We start from the raw sequence: 6000 nt of genomic DNA on the forward strand, positions 1-6000 counted from the left end.
AATAGTACTACCACATTCAACACTAGATATCTTGAAAACCATGTTACAAGGTAAAGTAAGATACAATAGTACTACCACATTAAATACTAGATATCTTGAAAACCATGTTACAAGGTAAACTAAGATACAATCCTACTACCACATTAAATACGAAATATCTTGTAAACCATGTTACAAGGTAAAGTAAGATACAATAGTACTACCACATTAAATACGAAATATCTTGAAAACCATGTTACAAGGTGAAGTAAGATACAATAGTACTACCACATTCAATACTAGATATCTTGAAAACCATGTTACAAGGTGAAGTAAGATATAATAGTACTACCACATTAAATACGAATATCTTGAAAACCATGTTACAAGGTAAAGTAAGATACAATAGTACTACCACATTCAATACTAGATATCTTGAAAACCATGTTACAAGGTGAAGTAAGATATAATAGTACTACCACATTAAATACGAAATATCTTGAAAACCATGTTACAAAATGAAGTAAGATACAATAGTACTACCACATTCAACACTAGATATCTTGAAAACCATGTTACAAGGTAAAGTAAGATACAATAGTACTACCACATTAAATACTAGATATCTTGAAAACCATGTTACAAGGTAAAGTAAGATACATCAGTACTACCACATTAAATACGAAATATCTTGAAAACCATGTTACAAGGTAAAGTAAGATACAATAGTACTACCACATTAAATACTAGATATCTTGAAAACGATGTTACAAGATAAAGTAAGGTACAATAGTACTACCACATTCAATACTAGACATCTTGAAAACCATGTTACAAGGTGAAGTAAGATACAATAGTACTACCACATTAAATACTAGATATCTTGAAAACCCTGTTACAAGGTAAAGTAAGATGCAATAGTACTACCACATTCAATACTAGATATCTTTAAAACCGTGTTACAGAAAGTAAAACATCTCGGGTTAAGCTTAGCACATGGTTTCTACCAAATTTCAAGTGGTTCAAACCAGAAAAAGTTTGAAAGCTATGTCGATAAGTGTTACGGTGTGAGATTTAAAGTAACCAAATCAACTCTAGAGAGAACAATGTTGGTGAAAACTGAAGTAACCAAATCAACTCTAGAGAGAACAATGTTGGTGAAAACTGAAGTAACCAAATCAACTCTGGAGAGAACAATGTTGGTGAAAACTGAAGTAACCAAATCAACTCTGGAGAGAACAATGTCGGTGAAAACTGAAGTAACCAAATCAACTCTAGAGAGAACAATGTTGGTGAAAACTGAAGTAACCAAATCAACTCTGGAGAGAACAATGTTGGTGAAAACTGAAGTAACCAAATCAACTCTGGAGAGAACAATGTTGGTGAAAACTGAAGTAACCAAATCAACTCTGGAGAGAACAATGTTGGTGAAAACTGAAGTAACCAAATCAACTCTGGAGAGAACAATGTCGGTGAAAACTGAAGTAACCAAATCAACTCTAGAGAGAACAATGTTGGTGAAAACTGAAGTAACCAAATCAACTCTGGAGAGAACAATGTCGGCGAAAACTGAAGTATCAAGTCAACTCTGGAGAGAACAATGTCGGTGAAAACTGAAGTAACCAAATCAACTCTGGAGAGAACAATGTCGGTGAAAACTGAAGTATCAAGTCAACTCTGGAGAGAACAATGTCGGTGAAAACTGAAGTAACCAAATCAACTCTGGAGAGAACAATGTCGGTGAAAACTGAAGTAACCAAATCAACTCTGGAGAGAACAATGTCGGTGAAAACTGAAGTATCAAGTCAACTCTGGAGAGAACAATGTCGGTGAAAACTGAAGTAACCAAATCAACTCTGGAGAGAACAATGTCGGTGAAAACTAAAGTATCAAGTCAACTCTGGAGAGAACAATGTCGGTGAAAACTGAAGTAACCAAATCAACTCTGGAGAGAACAATGTCGGTGAAAACTGAAGTATCAAGTCAACTCTGAAGAGAACAAAATCGGTGAAAACTGAAGTAACCAAATCAACTCTGGAGAGAACAATGTCGGTGAAAACTGAAGTATCAAGTCAACTCTGGAGAGAACAATGTCGGTGAAAACTGAAGTAACCAAATCAACTCTGGAGAGAACAATGTCGGTGAAAACTGAAGTAACCAAATCAACTCTAGAGAGAACAATGTCGGTGAAAACTGAAGTAACCAAATCAACTCTGGAGAGAACAATGTCGGTGAAAACTGAAGTAACCAAATCAACTCTAGAGAGAACAATGTCGGTGAAAACTGAAGTAACCAAGTCAACTCTGGAGAGAACAATGTCGGTGAAAACTGAAGTAAGCAAATCAACTCTGGAGAGAACAATGTCGGTGAAAACTGAAGTAACCAAGTCAACTCTGGAGAGAACAATGTCGGTGAAAACTGAAGTAAGCAAATCAACTCTGGAGAGAACAATGTCGGTGAAAACTGAAGTAACCAAATCAACTCTGGAGAGAACAATGTCGGTGAAAACTGAAGTAACCAAATCAACTCTGGAGAGAACAATGTCGGTGAAAACTGAAGTAAGCAAATCAACTCTGGAGAGAACAATGTCGGTGAAAACTGAAGTAACCAAATCAACTCTGGAGAGAACAATGTCGGTGAAAACTGAAGTAACCAAATCCACTCTAGAGAGAACAATGTTGGTGAAAACTGAAGTAACCAAATCAACTCTAGAGAGAACAATGTTGGTGAAAACTGAAGTAAGCAAATCAACTCTAGAGAGAACAATGTTGGTGAAAACTGAAGTTACCAAATCAACTCTGGAGAGAACAATGTCGGTGAAAACTGAAGTAACCAAATCCACTCTAGAGAGAACAATGTTGGTGAAAACTGAAGTAACCAAATCAACTCTAGAGAGAACAATGTTGGTGAAAACTGAAGTAACCAAATCAACTCTAGAGAGAACAATGTCGGTGAAAACTGAAGTAACCAAATCAACTCTGGAGAGAACAATGTTGGTGAAAACTGAAGTAACCAAATCAACTCTGGAGAGAACAATGTTGGTGAAAACTGAAGTAACCAAATCAACTCTGGAGAGAACAATGTCGGTGAAAACTGAAGTAACCAAATCAACTCTAGAGAGAACAATGTCGGTGAAAACTGAAGTAACCAAATCAACTCTGGAGAGAACAATGTCGGTGAAAACTAAAGTAACCAAATCAACTCTGGAGAGAACAATGTCGGTGAAAACTGAAGTAACCAAATCAACTCTGGAGAGAACAATGTCGGTGAAAACTGAAGTAACCAAATCAACTCTAGAGAGAACAATGTTGGTGAAAACTGAAGTAACCAAATCAACTCTAGAGAGAACAATGTCGGTGGAAACTGAAGTAACCAAATCAACTCTAGAGAGAACAATGTCGGTGGAAACTGAAGTAAACAAATAAACTCTGGAGAGAACATTGTCGGTGAAAACTGAAGTAACCAAGTCAACTCTGGAGAGAACAATGTCGGTGAAAACTGAAGTAACCAAATCAACTCTAGAGAGAACAATGTCGGTGGAAACTGAAGTAACCAAATCAACTCTGGAGAGAACAATGTTGGTGAAAACTGAAGTAACCAAATCAACTCTAGAGAAAACAATGTCGGTGAAAACTGAAAGTTAATTAATTAACACGTTCACGAAATGGTTGTTTTTATATCAATACAGTTTGTTTTGATTTCGATAGAGTAAAACTGTTTGTCTACCGCGAGAAACCGAACTTGGAATACGAGTGTTATAAGTGCCTAAACCTGTCGCTGTCAAAACCGGAGGGCAACGAGTGTTGTAGATCAAAGATGGTTACTATTAATTAATTATTATACCAGTTTTAGTTACTACCTCTACAAACTTCTTGAAAATACAAATTATATGAATAGGGCAGAGCGCAACAAATATTTCTGAAGTATGTTGCGTCCACGTGATTAAATCTCGTGGCAAAAAGATGACGCAGAGCGGGTCTTTAAAAAGTTCTCGTTTATTGGCCAGCAGTACTTATTTTACATACTTTCTATTAGTTTAAACAAATGTCACGTGACAGACTAACCATACCTCGTCTGCTGAACAGTTATGATGAAGAAATTAAAAATACCTTCTACCTCTAATAGCTATTTCAACTTGTCGGTTGTAAATTTTGGCTTTTAACTTTTAAAATGTTAGCCATGCCAATGTTTATATTACATTAAAAATTGTTTTTAGAATATTACAGTATGAAAAACGTGCCGTGGAACTATGCACGTTGGTATCATGTGGACTGTCGTACTTTTACGTATATACATAGAATGGAGCTGTTATCACTGGTTCCATTTGTTTAGTTTACGTTTCACATCCGGAACATCATATCTATATATTTCAACAATGTATCTCAAGACGGCTAGTATGGGTATTAACACTTTTATTAACAAACTGAAGGTGACCTAAAAAGTCGAACCGTTGTTCTCCATGTTAATAAAAGTGTTAATACCCATATCAGCCGTCTCGAGATACATTTTTACTTCAAGTGTGTTTCTCGTCATCACAACTATTTCAATTACACCGTAACAGCTTTCTTTCTCATTATGTATTTTTCTCCTGTGAATGAATTAGAAGCAAACTATAAAAATACTCAAATGGAACAACAACAAAATAATAACTTACACCTGGTGGTTGAACATTGTTACAGCACTGTACAGAATCAAACCATATTCCAAAGTTCTGAAACCCTGGATAGTACACGAGGTTTGTTGAACTACAGAAAGTGTGCACTCGATGAATTACAGCCCTTCTAAACCAGTTTATATAGGCACACACATGTAAAGTTCGCAGAAGACCACAGGTAACTGGGTTACGCTTGCGTGCCTGGCTTGATCAGTGTGCAGCCCTCAAGACGTAATAATGCTATTGTACATATTTGCTATGCAGCATCAAATATAGGCTCATTAACCCTTTTAGTCACTTGGAAGTAATCGTCTTGGAGTCTTGTGTTAAAATAAGGAAAAACATGAATAAACCACAATTATAAAAGTGACACAAGGCCGGAATGTTAATACTGTAAAAGTGTATTGGAAAGACCGGCTTCTAGTGTCAGCCGTCAGGCATAACCAGATAGTTAAGGCGCTCGACTCGTAATCCGGGTATCGCGGGTTCGAATCCCCGTCGCACCAAACATGCCTTTTCAGCCGTGGGGGTGTTATAATGTGACGGTCAGTCCCACTTTTCGTTGGTAAAAGAGTAGCCCAAGAGTTGGTGGTGGGTGATGATGACTAGCTGCCTTCTTCCCTCATTAACCTTTAATGAAATGATAAAGTCACCGAACAAACATTCTATCACTACACTTCGGTCTACTGCTTAATAAGCTACAAGTAAGTTTAAGACTTCGTAATTAAAAGAATTAACTTCAGACATTTCCACACAGTCAACAAAATAAATCGCTACTGAATAGACAAACAGCTAACAAAACTTAACTTCAACAATAATGACGTCATTTGCAGCTAGCGACAAATACATTAGCTCTATTCATAATTACTACGGATGTGACGTCATGAGCGTAATAAAGTTACCTACCTAAAGTCCGAATTCAATAATGAATTAACGTGCTCAACTTTGAAGAACTAAAAGCCTGTTGGTATTTGCGTATGTACCTCAACAATGTATCTACTATCAACCTATGGGATCCCTAGTGTGGCTGGCCTGAACTAGTGCTATCAAAATCAAGCCAATGGAATGTGTTTATTTCTCAACTAAAATTTGCACAATGAACAATTTTTTCTTTTCCCATTGCAGGTATTAAAACCTCATTTTTAACGTTCAAATCCCTCACACTTACAAGAAACCTGAAGTACTGTTCTGTTCAACACACACAGTCAGTTTTTACTATATAAATACAACGCTCATGGTTGTTTTTATATATTAATATATATTTTAAAAGTACCATACATTCTATAAACACTCAAGATTTTTATATATTTTCAAATCTTTTAATCAGTTACGGTTTCCCCCTTCCCTGTTATTATTGTATATAATTT

General features: G+C 36.2%; 1 protein-coding gene across 1 annotated transcript in view; it reads right to left on the reverse strand.

Annotated features, from left to right (window-relative positions):
* The window catches only part of LOC143230592 (ATP-binding cassette sub-family G member 8-like), a 35398-nt gene extending 30624 nt beyond the window's left edge, over nt 1-4774 (reverse strand). Inside the window, 1 exon segment of the mRNA XM_076464405.1 lies at nt 4634-4774. The gene's annotated coding sequence lies outside the window, so the exon portion shown is untranslated.
* Between the last annotated feature and the right edge of the window lie 1226 nt (nt 4775-6000).

Source organism: Tachypleus tridentatus, chromosome 1 (assembly GCF_004210375.1).
Source record: "Tachypleus tridentatus isolate NWPU-2018 chromosome 1, ASM421037v1, whole genome shotgun sequence".
In the NCBI taxonomy this organism is placed as follows: domain Eukaryota; kingdom Metazoa; phylum Arthropoda; class Merostomata; order Xiphosura; family Limulidae; genus Tachypleus; species Tachypleus tridentatus.